This window comes from Alosa pseudoharengus, unplaced genomic scaffold (assembly GCF_046254945.1).
Source record: "Alosa pseudoharengus isolate Yale_2024_CS ecotype anadromous, Long Island Sound unplaced genomic scaffold, YU_APseudo_1.1 YU_APseudo_1.1_scf_9, whole genome shotgun sequence".
In the NCBI taxonomy this organism is placed as follows: domain Eukaryota; kingdom Metazoa; phylum Chordata; class Actinopteri; order Clupeiformes; family Clupeidae; genus Alosa; species Alosa pseudoharengus.
Window position 1 is genome coordinate 16,891,720 of NW_027468881.1, and position 15,155 is coordinate 16,906,874.

At 38.3% G+C, this 15,155-nt stretch overlaps 1 long non-coding RNA gene across 1 annotated transcript; it reads left to right on the forward strand.

Moving 5' to 3' along the window:
* The first annotated feature begins 3,641 nt into the window (after window positions 1-3,641).
* LOC143115067 (uncharacterized) lies at window positions 3,642-10,608 on the forward strand. The gene is made up of 5 exons (XR_012985041.1): window positions 3,642-4,003; window positions 5,151-5,231; window positions 5,543-5,575; window positions 7,709-7,982; window positions 10,557-10,608. It is a non-coding gene; the product is annotated as an uncharacterized LOC143115067 (long non-coding RNA).
* The last annotated feature ends 4,547 nt before the right edge of the window (window positions 10,609-15,155 follow it).

Below are 15,155 nucleotides of genomic sequence, written 5' to 3' on the forward strand. Positions count from 1 at the left end.
TCATCATCACCAGCGAGTTGAAGGGTCATAGGACGTAAAGACTCAAACACATGACAAGTTTCTCGCATACTTGCAAATCTTTGGGAGAGCTGACTGATTATGATGTCCAGAGTTTATTAAATACCTGCACTTTGAAGTATCTCTCTGCATCGGTTAAGCGCTCATCTTCCGATAGATCGTCAAAGTGACGCTTCACTCTCCGTGCTCTAACATTCTAAAGTTCTAAAAAAAAAAAAAAGGAGGCAGGGCGGGGGTAGCGACGGGCCCCGGGAGGTCACGGGCCCTGGTGCGACTGCACTTGCTGCACCTACTATAGTTACGCCACTGATGTAGCCCCTTGTTTTATTATTCCATTTACTTTGAGAAGGTCACCAAGTCCCATTGTCTGAAAAACACCCAAAATGAATACATTTCTATTGCTATTCTCCACTGTGGGTATGGTGTTTTGGTGGTTGAAATTTTCACCCCATCCCAAAATAGACCACTTGGTCACCATGGAGGCTGATCATTTATCACTCTTCTCCAAACACGTAGCTTGTATGCAACTCAGCTTAACCTTAATAATGGCGCACTTGGACAATTTAGCATACGCTGGATTTTTTTTTTTGACCCAGAGATATGGCCTGACATTGACATAAAAAAAGAAGCATTAAACCTCAATGATGCCATGTCCATTTCAAGTGTGAGGGTAAGAAGATTATTATTTTGGGATGTTTTTCAACCAGTGGGACCTGGTGACCTTCTCAAAGTAAATGGTAACACTAAAACAAGGGGCTACATTCAAATTCTGGAGGAACAGATCAGGCAATGATCCAAGACATACAGCCAAACAAGGCAAGAAATGGTTAACAGAGAACAATATCAGAATTTTATAATGGCCCAGCCAGAGTCCAGACCTCAATCCGTCAAAAAAAAAAGAGCACCAGGACAGAGTGATGGCAAAAAATCATTCCTGCCTCAAAACCTCAATATCAGAATACAACGATGATGTGCATCCAGGACTTTGGAAGCCACTGGTGTGGAAGTTTTGAAACCAATCTAACATCTGCTGAAGGAGGATTTCAAAGCAGAGGTGTTGATTTGTGGAGACAGGATTGATTTGCGACCAGTCTTCAGAGAAAACCTGACCTTGTCTACCGAGGATTTCACCATATTCCGCAATCAAAATGTCAACAAGATGTTCCCCAGACATGTGCTCTCATCATGGATCTGAACCCATGAGACACAAGTGACATAATCCAGCAGACTACTGACACGCTCAGAACTAGCATGTATGTTGTTATGTCCCTGTGTGTCTTGTGTCCAATTTGACACTGTTCTGTTTTCTCGCTGTTTCCTGGTTTGTTTCAGACGGTCCCATGGGCAAATTATGGTTAATTGCTTGTTGGTAGTGTGATTGAGGCTCCGCCCTTTAAAAATATATTGACAATATAAAGTCTGCATAGCCATAGTGAAATGTATAATACTGTAGATAAACCATAGATTGTATATATTCCATAGAACACTGATGAATGTAGCCACAATGTCCAGTTCTATCAGTCAATGTCAAAGTCAGCTTTATTGTCAATTTCTTCACATATACTGTACTAGACATGCAGAGGAATTCAAATTGCGTTTCTCTCTATCCCACGGTAAAGAAGAAAAAGTGCAACAGATAAGACAAAAAGTGCAACAGATAAGGACATTTTTTCCTAATACTAAACAATAAATAACAACAATATCACAAGACAAAAACACAAGAATGTAACAGTCAGCAAAGAAATTATGTATTATGTGTTGTGGTAGAGCAGAAAGATGTGCAAAATAATGCAAAAGAATAATTCTATATATGCAGCCTATGACATAAACAGTCATATTAATGTCTTAATTTTGACTATTTGCAATAGATACACAATGAATGAACTTTTGCAATGTGCACATTGGCTAGTGTGTTTGTTTGTCTATGCTGGTGTTGGGGGACTGAATAAACGACTACAGCATGCACTGTAGCATACATTTCTGTCAAACCATCTCTCTTCCTCTCTGGAAATATACACAGGTCACATGAAGAGGCCTCTTGACAGTCAAGTATGGGTCAAGTCACGTAAGCGTATGCGTTGTTTCTGTGAAGCACTAGACGTGTGTTGCTCTTTCGAGTGAGTATGTTACACGCTACTCTCCCCACACTTCTTCAGTCTTATACGCTCACGTCATCGCCATTGGTCAACAACCCCTGTGACTTTGCCAGATTATGGCAACTGAAGTGAAGAGAAGATGTAAGAGGACTGGGTGACAATGCCATCAATTAAAAAGTAATCTTAATGAGACAAGTGACAATTATTTTATGGTGTTAACTTTCTGTGACTGCAAATCAATGCGGGGAGCAATAAAACCATCCTTTGCTGTGCCTTGGACCATTCTCTGCGCTAATTTGTTTGGTTTGATTCAACATAATTAATGAATTCTATTCAGACTAATTAATCATGGTATCGCTGCACATTCTCAGCCAGGAGTATGGTCAGGAGAAATGGTTTTGAGTAATGGCTGTTCAGATTTATTTGGACAGACAAGGCATGCATGATTGACTGTTTATCCCCTTCAGTCTAATCTAAAAGGTGTCAGGAGTTGACAAGAAACCCTATAATAAGTTCATGATTAAATAGGAACATTGAAATGCCTTTATTTGGCTTTTAAACTGAATTTTAAATAAACTAGACAAGGACAGAACAGCCAGAAAGATGTTGGGAGAGAGGGGTAATGTATGCTGCGGTACATTCAGTGCATTCCTTTATTACTACAAATTCCTTTAGTAGTAAATTAGTTAATAATATTGGATTACTGTAATAGCCAATCAGTTGTCTAAGTTGCCTTGTATTTAAAATAAATGGTAAGAGCGGTCAATTTTTTGGTTTTCAGTTACACAGCACACAATCAAGCCTTTATTTAGCAGTTCATGCAGACATAGCCAAATGGAATAACAATATGAGAAGGATGCCATTATTCAGTTTGACAAAATGGTACAAAATCCAATTTCTCCCATATGCAATGTTGTCAGTTTATCTGCTAATTGACAGTTGTTGTCTCCAACTGCATCATGCCTGTTGCTGTGTCTCATCTCAAAGCTCTTTTCATGGCCTCTGTGTCATAATGTCTGTACAATATTTATATGGCGTATATATAATTATACACTACTTTTTATTTCTTTCATCCAGTCTGCAACCTTTTTATTGAATCTTTCAATAACAACATTTCTTCTTATTACTTTCTTATGCTTTGAGTTTTCCAGAATTGCCAACTTCATCATCCAAAACTATTTAAACGCAGCGAATAACAATATTTTCAGGGAGAAGAGAAGAGGAAAGGATTATCAAGGTATCGATGTGAACTGTTGTAATGTGGCACTTTTCACTTTTTGCAGTCTTCATTGATAAACCATTAAAACCCATAGAGAACTAATTTAGTCAATAATGTTGCCTGGCGTGCAAGGTCAAACGCTCCAATAAAAGCTGCTAAGCATCTGTGCTGTTTGTATGGATATCAATTGACCTTTGCCATTGATCAGACCAGGCCACGACCACAGGAGGTGGTCAGCGAGGTGAGCAGTTAACAGGCTATAATGTGGTCGGTGATTAACATGCTAACTCATGTCACAATCCCAACCCAGTCTCACGTCTGAACGTGTCACTGTCACGTTAATTAATCTATTGGGACGTGTTGTGTAACACGTTTCCTTGTTAAAAAACGTGTTGAGCAAAACGTAATTATCGTGTTACTATCACGTTGTATTTCGCTTTCAACGAGCCAACAGAACCACGTCATCTGTCAAAAAAGCCTGACCTCACAAAATGGGGAGAATGTTATTTGATGCTTTTGACGTGCAGTTTCACACTCTTAAGCCTGTTTTGAGTTGTGGATTAGAAGGAGCCACCTTCTGGCTAGCAGTTTGAGAAGCCTGAACCCCAGAATCCAGAAACAATAACCGAGCAGGGACGGAGAAAAAAGAAGAATCCAAATGGGAAATGAGGTGAGCCTTGCTACTGCCGCTAGCATGATTATTTTGCTAGCAATTGAGCAAAACATTTTAAAGTTGATTTAACATGAAATAGTAGCCTATGCATGGGCAATACTGTGAATTCAGAGTAGGCTTGCACAACTTATAATTTAGCTAACGTGCATGATGTAATGTTACATTAATCTGTAAAACAGCTGTTGTCTGTGTAAATTAGCGTAATATTGTTAGTGTGGGCTACAGCTAACAGCTGGGCCTATCAGCCAGGCATGTATAATCGATAATCATGATGAACGTGAATAGATTTCGTTGGGAAAACGCGCATTGTTATAGGCCACATATCAGGTATAAAACAATTGTATTCTGATACAGCAGTTCTCCAGATGTTAGATATTCACTTATATTATAATATAATATTGTATTTCTTTAACCTGATTAAGAGAGGGGTTTAATTCAATAGATAATTGCAATGTGTGTAGTATTATATTAGATAATAATATAGATATTAGATTAGGCTAGATTTAGATTAGATTCAACTTTATTGTAATTTAAAAGAGTAGGCTACAGGTACAGAGCCAATGAAATGCAGTTGACATCCAACCAGAAGTGTAGTTAGATAAATAGGCAAGTTTTCCAGATGACATGTGTACAGAGACAGAAATAGCCTATACAGTGAATATGGAATGTGTGTCTAGCCTATAACAAAACAAATTGATAGTAATACATACAGTAATAATGATAATAGCAGTAATTACAGTAGGCCACTCGCACTGTTGTTGGTGACGTGTCTGTTTCCTATTGTTCCATGCCACTCTCCTACTGTCTCCTTTACTGTCCTGCGCCACTCGCCTACTATATTTTGCCTCTTGCCTACTGTCCAGCACCATTCGTCTACCGTCTCCTATGCTGACCCACGCCATTCACCTACTGTTTCCTAACTGTCCCATGCCACAAACTGTAACATTAAGCTGACACAATCTTGCTGCACGGTTACTTATCTGCATGCAATCACTATTGCCAGCTGTTATGAGTAAACATTATATTGGGACACCAATATATTTCTGATTCATGGGCAGTGTATTTGCTACTGAAGAAAAGGAGAACACATAGTAATTGTTCTTGGATGGGTATTTAGAGTAAGGTTTCTATTGATCTTTTTCAGATAAGGCCTCTTCATTTTCAACTGTGAAGGATCTACATGGACTTGGTCTGGATAGCCTTTCCTGTTTTGATGAGCCAGTCGGTATGTATTAGACATTCTTTAGGATAAAAGGAGCCATATGTTATCAAAACTTCTACACCCATATGTAGAAAAGCTTTGTTGCTGTTTGTTATTGTTGTTGTTGAAAACTATGTTGAATGCAAAGAGATACATATGTCCCTTGAGAGGAGAGGGATGAGTGTGGATGGTTGAATTGTCCAACAGGCATAAAAATCTGATTGTGTATGATTGTGTTTGTGTCTGTATATGATTTTTTTGTACTTGTTGCATTTTAAGCATGCTTATATACTTTACGCCATGGTGGTCTAAATTGTCTTTATTGCCACTTGCAGGGTCTAGAGGAAAAACCCTATATGAGCCCCAGGGTGAGTAGTGTATAATTACTTTATCCCAAGCTTGATTTTCGTAGAAAGGTGTTCAAACCAAAGTCAAACCAAAATCTTCTAAAATAATAGATAGATAGATAGATAGATAGATTTATTATTTGTCCTTTCGGAAAATTGTTCTGCGCCATACAGTAGACAGTTAGACAAGACTGAATACAAGACGGAATATAGACCAGAATTTCCCTCACCCCAACCGCCCCCACCCTACCACACCCCCACACATACACAACATCTGGGGCCGTATTCACAAAGAATTTTAAGGCTAAAAGTAGCTCCTAAGTGGCGAATTTAGGAGCAACTCCTAAAAATAATGGGCGTGTCACTCCTAACTTTAGGACTCCTAATTTTTTTCACTAAAAGTAATTCACAAAGCATTTTAGACCTAAAAGTAGCACCTAAGTCTGGGACAGCTTAAAAGTAGTCGAGAGGACTCCTAACTCACTAAGACCTATTCACAAACAGCTTTTTGTGGCATTTCACGTTGCGATGTTTTGAAATGCGTCGCCTATGCGGCAACAGGAGCTTCCAATCGCGAGGGAACAATTTTGCATTCATAAAAGGGATGCAATAACGCCACCAACAACAACCAAAACTACTCATTGTTAACATGTAAGTTAAATGTAACGTTTCATTGTGAATCAAATTAAAATGGTCTCTTCTTTGCAAACGTAGGCATATGTGACATTCAATAATGTTGCAAAAGATACTGCATCAGTCCGTATGTTTCATTAGGCTACTACTGTAGGCTATTTGTTTTGCCTTACTCTTTATTCATTTAGGCTAGGCCTTTTTATTCAATTATTCATCATCTTCCGTCCTTCGAGCTACTTGTGTAGCGCACGCATTCTCAGACCTGTCACCTGTCACTCATCATCGTAAGGGAGGTGTTTGGAATCATTCCCGCGTTACAATCATCAGCCAATCAAGGTGGTCACTTCAGTCAAGCTCGTGCATGAGTAATGACGTCATCCATAGCAACGAAGACTCACTCTTAGTTTAGGAGTTGCCATTTTTCCTTACTAAGAGTAGGTCTGAAAGGCTTTGTGAATAACTTTTAAGAGAAAACTCCTAGCTAAAATCTTTTAGTGCGATTTAGGAGTACTCCTAGTGGTAAGATAAAAGGCTTTGTGAATACGGCCCCAGGACAGAAGGCATAGACTCCACTACACATGTATAGAATGATAAAGTGCAGTTGTGCATACTGTGATAGTCCAGCTGGAAAAAAAGTGCATGGTCCTGCAGGTAACGTCTTGTTCAACAATGTAATGCTAGTTGGAATGAATTACCTACTGGCTCAATTTGTTTGGAAAGAAGGTAGCCTGAACTTCCCTGATGGCAACACCTCATATGCCTGGTGTATGGGATGTGACATATCTCTATTAATTGCATGACCTTTCTTCAACACCCTTCTTTCACAGGTCGTAGCAATACTGTCTAGTTTTTTCCCCTCAACATTGCTGGCCATGTTAACTATCTTGTTTTTTTTTGTCACTGACAAAGAGAAATACCAGGTAACACAACAAAAAAGTAGCATGCTCTCCACGTTATGGTTAAATTATCGGAATGAGTGCGATTGTGATGCAATCCTGCTTTTCAATTAGTTGAGATGGTGTTTGACATTAAATTATAAGCAGGTCAGTTTCACATAATAAGCTATTTGTTTCTTTGGGTCTGGGTAATTCATGTGACAAAAAATTCTGTTATAGGCTTCTACCGTTTTTCTGAAAAACAAAGCAGTACAACAACATTTCTATCTCCAAAATAATGCATTGTACGCATGTGTGTACTACGTAGTGCATGCAGCTTTTAATGTCCAAAGTAGCCTATACTGATTTTCCTGCATAAGAACTACAAATACTCCTCCAAAACTACAGTCTTGACACTTGAAGTTGTGGAGTTATATTTTAGTAGCCTATTCTATAATAGAATAAATACCCACATCAGTTTTACCCTTGTCTCACCTGTATACAACATATGTCTATGAATTGCAGTAGTGATCAAATGAAAAAGGAAAGAAAGGTGTCCTGATGTGTTGTTTAGGGATGGTCCTGCAATGTTTTCTCGACATATTTTTATGTCTTTTTTTTCTCCCCTCTACTTATGTTTTCACAGATCCTTGCTCCTATCCTGATGTATGGGTTGCACTTCATTATATGACTCTAACAGAACACTCACAGAAAGGAGAGTGGTGTCAAACTACAAGACAGCCAGCATGTAAGCAAGGCCTTGTTTGTCCTTGTTTGGCTACTCATTTGTCTACTTCCTGAAGAGGCTGAAGCATGATGGCCTTGACACCTCAGTCCTTGCTTCCATTAACAGCTGTGTTATGGAGTGCATCCTCACATCATGGTCTACTGCAGCGGTGGATACAGAGGACAATTGGCAGGTATTTTACATCACTTTTACATTACTTTTACTGTGATTTTGCTAGATATGGTTGTCGCTGTGCTGAATATAGGCCCATATTGTAGATCGAGAAACCGACTGTACAACTGATACATCTTGGGCTATACTATTAAGGGACAGCTGAATTGACCACCTAAACCATATATTTTCTGAAAGCAAATAGCCTCTAGAAGTCAATTAATATACATTAAGACATGTCCCACCTTCCTACTGACTTTGGTGCATCATAAGGCGTACATAGGCCCATATTGTAGATCGAGAAACGCATTGTACAGCGGATACATCTTGGGCTATACCATTAAAGGACAGCTGAATTGACCACCTAAACCATATATTTTCTGAAAGCCTATAGCCTCTAGATGTCAATTAATATACATTAAGACATGCCCCAACTTCCTACTGACTTTGGTGCATCATAAGGCATACATAGGCCCATATTGTAGATCGAGAAACGCATTGTACAGCTGATACATCTTGGGCTATACTGTTAAGGGACAGCTGAATTGACCACCTAAACCATATATTTTCTGAAAGCCTATAGCCTCTAGATGTCAATTAATATACATTAAGACATGCCCCAACTTCCTACTGACTTTGGTGCATCATAAGGCATACATAGGCCCATATTGTAGATCGAGAAACGCATTGTACAGCGGATACATCTTGGGCTATACTATTAAGGGACAGCTGAATTGACCACCTAAACCATATATTTTCTGAAAGCCTATAGCCTCTAGATGTCAATTAATATACATTAAGACATGCCCCAACTTCCTACTGACTTTGGTGCATCATAAGGCATACATAGGCCCATATTGTAGATCGAGAAACGCATTGTACAGCTGATACATCTTGGGCTATACTGTTAAGGGACAGCTGAATTGACCACCTAAACCATATATTTTCTGAAAGCCTATAGCCTCTAGATGTCAATTAATATACATTAAGACATGCCCCAACTTCCTACTGACTTTGGTGCATCATAAGGCATACATAGGCCCATATTGTAGATCGAGAAACGCATTGTACAGCTGATACATCTTGGGCTATACTGTTAAGGAACAGCTGAATTGACCACCTAAACCATATATTTTCTGAAAGCAAATAGCCTCTAGATGTCAATTAATATACATTAAGACATGTCCCACCTTCCTACTGACTTTGGTGCATCATAAGGCGTACATAGGCCTATATTGTAGATCAAGAAACCGATTGTACAACTGATACATCTTGGGCTATACTATTAAGCGACAGCTGAATTGACCACCTAAACCATATATTTTCTGAAAGCCTATAGCCTCTAGATGTCTATTAATATACATTAAGACATGTCCCACCTTCCTACTGACTTTGGTGCATCATAAGGTGTACATAGGCCCATAATGTAGATCGAGAAACGCATTGTACAGCGGATACATTTTGGGCTATACCATTAAGGGACAGCTGAATTGACCACCTAAACCATATATTTTCTGAAAGCAAATAGCCTCTAGGTGTCAATTAATATACATTAAGACATGTCCCACCTTCCTACTGACTTTGGTGCATCATAAGGCATACATAGGCCCATATTGTAGATCGAGAAATGCATTGTACAGCTGATACATCTTGGGCTGTACTATTAAGGGACAGCTTAGTTGACCACCTAAAGCATATATTTTCTGAAAGCCTATAGCCTCTAGATGTCAATTAATATATATTAAGACATGTCCCACCTTCCTACTGACTTTGACATATCATAAGGTGTACATAGGCCCATATTGTAGATCGAGAAACGCATTATACAGCGGATACATCTCGGGCTATACTATTAAGGGACAGCTGAATTGACCACCTTAATCATATATTTTCTGAAAGCCTATAGCCTCTAGATGTCAATTAATATACATTAAGACATGTCCCACCTTCCTACTGACTTTGGTGCATCATAAGGCGTTTGCAGGAAGGTGGACCATGTGCTAATGTATTATGTTAACTCACATGTATAAGTGACAAGCTTTAAGAAAATATATGGTTTGCATGGCTGAAACTGCTTTGCCTTTATGTTGGAGCTCAAAACCTATCATATGCCCCATTCATTTGCCAATATACAAAATAGTGCCATGTATTCATTTATGTCCTCCAACGTTTGCAGGAAGGTGGGCCATGTGCTAGTGTATTAAGGGACAGCTGAATTGACCACCTAAACCACATATTTTGTGAAAACCCATAGCCTCTAGATGTCAATTAATATTAATTAAGACATTTCCCACCTTCCTACTTACTCTGGCATATCATAAAGCATACATAGGCCCATATTGTAGATGGAGAAACAAATTGTTCAGTTAATACAATTTGGCGTACACTATTAAGGGACAGCTGATTCAACCACCTAAACCATACTAGGACTTGGTCCACCCTCTTTAAATACTTTTGCGCACTATATTAAAGGCATAGACCTGCATTTTATAAGTGGACTTTATAGTCATCAGTATGTTTGAACATGTCAAGAGAAACACTGAGATTGTAGTTTCTTTCTTTGTACACTTGTTTTATCTCTATTTCTAATTTCCAGGTTGTCAGCTGTTATCAGGCTCATCACCAAAGCAGAAAGACATGCCAGGAAGAAGCAAGGCACAGGCCAGGAAGGAGCAAGGCAAAGCCCGGGGATTTTTCTGCAGTTGTTGCTGCCCGTTATAGAAGGACTGCTCCTGAGAATAGATGGGTGTCTACATCGTTTTGCAAAATGGGTCTTCTACACATGATGTTTGTCAAGCACTGCTCATTGACTGGACAGGTGTCCTCTGTATTGTGACCATTGGTCATAGGCGCCACATGACTGTCTCAAAGTCCTCTACATCATTCCGGTGACGGGACTTCTGGCCTAGTCTGACAGGATGGGTCTTGTGTTACTGTAACCAGACGGCTCAACAATGCATCATTCTCGTCCATGCCCTCATCGCCTCAAGACTGGAGTACTGCAACAGCATTCTCTATGGTCTTGAAAAATATTATTGTCTTTATTATTATTATTATTATTATTATTATTTACAGGTCTCTCTGCACCCGAACCAGCAGGTTCAGAGGAAGCTTCTTTTCTGTGGCTGTCACCCGACTGGACTGTAGCTCTGTATCCTGGTGACAACCAATCAACTAAGCCCCCAAATACCCTATTCCACCCATAGTGTTATTTATTTACAAATGCACATACTGTAATTACAATTATACATAACCATATTCTACTTCTCTTCATGCTATCCATCCTGAACATACACTTCTTACTACTCTTATAATGTTACTGTTTCTGCACTACAATGGTACTGTTACCACACTGCACATATCTGTCTATATGGTTCATACTGAATATCCATATTTATTCTGTTTTTCTCATATGTTGTGTTAATACACTGCCCATATTTATATCTAATTTATATTACTCTAAACCACTTTCTGTAAACCAACTGCATATTACTGTCTACACGACACTATACAGTATTTCTTGTCCTGCCTATGCACCATCTGTCTATACTTTGTATATCACATTGCACTTTTGCTTTGTACAGGGTTCCCACGGGTCATAGAATTTCTGGAATATCATGGAATTTTAGAAAGTCTATTCCAGACATGGAAAGTCAGGGAATTTTTATCAGTTTGGGGGCAAGGTCATGGAATATCAGGGAATTTTGTCGTAGTGGTTTATGATGTACTAGCCAAAATGCATATTTCCACACAGTATTGGTGTATATCTGGTTATTAGCTTTACAGCTTGCTTGAGTAGCCCAACTGCCAATGCCTATTTATTCATCTCTCGCTCTAAAAAAGTAAAAGACTCTTGATGCGGGTGCTCTGAAATCATTGGTCGGTATATTGTAAGTCATGGAAATTCAGGTGTTTTGTCAGGGAAAAGTCATAGAATTTTACATTTGACTTAGAGTGGGAACTCTGTACTTTTACTCTGCACAATGACAATAAAGGTGAATCTGATCAAATGTAAATTATTATTTAGTGCCTGTAGTGCTGCTTTGTATTAGCATACCTTTGCTGTTTGTTTTATGTGTATTGGACAACCCCCTGTTTAAAGCAATCACAAACTTACAGATTTTGATTGATCTTGATACACAGATGTGTGTTGTGCTGAAATAAACCCAATTTCACTTATCTTAGGTGCTGTGATGATGCACAAGAAATCTTAAGAAATGGCCGTTCAGAGAGCATTGTTTTGACAGATGTTGACCAACAAAGTTCTTAAATCATACACAAATCATTAAAACATCCATATTTTGATTGAATATGATGCACAGAAGTGTGTTGTGCTGAAATAAACCCAATTTCACTTATCTTAGGTGCGGTGGGAATTTTGATGCACAAGAAAAAGAAATCTTTAGAAATGGCCGTTCAGAGAGCATTTTTTGACAGATGTTGACCAACAAAAGTTATTAAATCATACACAAACCATTAAAACATCCATATTTTGATTGAATATGATGCACAGAAGTGTGTTGTGCTGAAATAAACCCAATTTCACTTATCTTAGGTGCGGTGGGAATTTTGATGCACAAGAAATCTTTAGAAATGGCCGTTCAGAGAGCATTTTTTGACAGATGTTGACCAACAAAAGTTATTAAATCATACACAAACCATTAAAACATCCATATTTTGATTGAATATGATACACAGAGGTGTGCTGTGCTGAAATAAACCCAATTTCACTTATCTTAGGTGCTGTGGGACTTTTGATGCACAAGAAATCTTAAGAAATGGCTGTTCAGAGAGCATTGTTTTGACCAACAAAAGTTCTTAAATCATACACAAACCATTAAAACATCCATATTTTGATTGAATATGATACACAGAGGTGTGCTGTGCTGAAATAAACCCAATTTAACTTATCTTAGGTGCTGTGGGAATTTTGATGCACAAGAAATCTTCAGAAATGGCCGTTCAGAGAGCATTTTTTGACAGATGTTGACCAACAAAAGTTCTTAAATCATACACAAACCATTAAAACATCCATATTTTTATTGAATATGATACACAGAGGTGTGCTGTGCTGAAATAAACCCAATTTCACTTATCTTAGGTGTTGTGGGACTTTTGATGCACAAGAAATCTTCAGAAATAACTGTTTAGAGAGCATATTTGACAGATATTGACCAACAAAAGTTCTTAAATCATAAACAAACCATTAAAACATCCATATTTTGATTGAATATGATACACAGAGGTGTGCTGCGCTGAAATAACCCCAATTTCACTGATCTTACCTGCCATGGCAAGTTTGATGCACCGGGCATACTCAGAAACTACAATTGAGACACCCATATGGCCAGACAGGCCTAGGTAAGTGTCACACCCATTATTTCATGAAATGTCAACATGTGGCACATATTTTGATACAGGGAATGATAACAAACGTGTTTGTCAAATTTGAGACCTCTAGCTGCTTGTATGTTGTCAGGAGGCGGAGCCAAAGATTGGAAAATGTAGATTTCTAGGGGGCGCTATAGAGTCTATGAATGTGTGAGGTGTGATTTTACATATCTCGTATATTTTATGTCATAGATAGATGTCACATGCCAAATGTAGTCTGTTTATGAGGTATGCAAGTTAGAAATGCTAACCCTAGGTTTAAAAGGCCATAATTTTCATAGGTCAGACAGGCCTTGATAGGATTACACCAGTTAATTCAAGATAGTACCAACATGTGGCACATATTTTGATACAGGTAATGATAACAAACTTGTTTGTCAAATTTGAGACCTCCAGCTGCTTGTATGTTGTCAGGAGGCGGAGCCAAAGATTGGAAAATGTAGATTTCTAGGGGGCGCTATAGAGTCTATGAATGTGTGAGGTGTGATTTTACATATCTCGTATATTTTATGTCATAGATAGATGTCACATGCCAAATTTAGTCTGTTTATGAGGTATGCAAGTTAGAAATGCTAACCCTAGGTTTAGATGGCCATAATTTGCATAGGTCAGACAGGCCTAGATAGGATTACACCAGTTAATTCAAGATAGTACCAACATATGGCACATATTTTGATATACGGGATGATAACAAACTAGTTTGTCAAATTTAGGACATCTAATGACTTGTGTGTTGCCAGGAGGCGGAGCCAAATATAGGAAATATTGGATTTCTAGGGGGTGCTATAGAGTCTGTGAATATGTGAGATGCGATTTAACTACACACTCAAATATAGCTGCTTGTGTGTTGTCAGGAGGCGGAGCCAAAGATTGAAAAAAAAAAAGGATTTGTAGGGGGTGCTACAGAGTCTGAATATGTGAGGGTTGAGTCCATTTCACTATATTTTGTGTCATCCAAGGATGTTACATGTCAAATTTAATCAGTCATATTCTAGTTAGAAATGCGAAACCAATGTGTACATGTCCATAAATTGCAAAGGTCAGACAGGTCAGATAAACTTACACCAGTAATTTTCAACTAATAACATGTAGCACAAATTGATATAAAGGGCATAGAAATTGGCAACTGGTTTGCCGTATTTGAGACCAGTAGCTGAGTTTGTATTGCTGTAGCTTGATGTGAGGTCATTTCACTTTGAGGTTTCTGAATGTGTGAGGTAATTTCACTCCGATCCCATATTTACTAACCCTAGGTTAATAGGTCATAGGTTAGACAGGCCTTTGTAGGGTCACACCAATTACTTCACAACATTAGCACATATAATGCATGGGATGAAAACAGACTTATCTGAGGTTAATTTAAGCCTTGACCTTGCTGATGAAAACCAGAGTGCAGTCAATCAGTGGTCCAAACATATAGAACCAGTACAAGTGAAAGACAATTCAAGTAATTATTTACATGGAGAGTCCTTTACTATCAAAGATGCTTTAATGTACATTGATACATGAAGGGGATATTGAAGTACTCCCAAAGTCCCAAAGAAGGATGACAATACAATAGTATTATAGTCAATTAACATTATTCAATAAAGAATATGGTTACAATTTCAATCATGATTTAAGGAAATTGACTTTCAAAAACTATTGTAATCAGTTAGCGTTTTTAAAGTGATTATGGATTTTTATAGTCTAAGAGCAAAAATAGTAGTACTGCTTAAGCCTATATGATGCACCAAAGTAAATAGGAATGTTGGACATGTCTTAATTCATATTAATTGACATCTACAGACTATAGGTTTTAAGG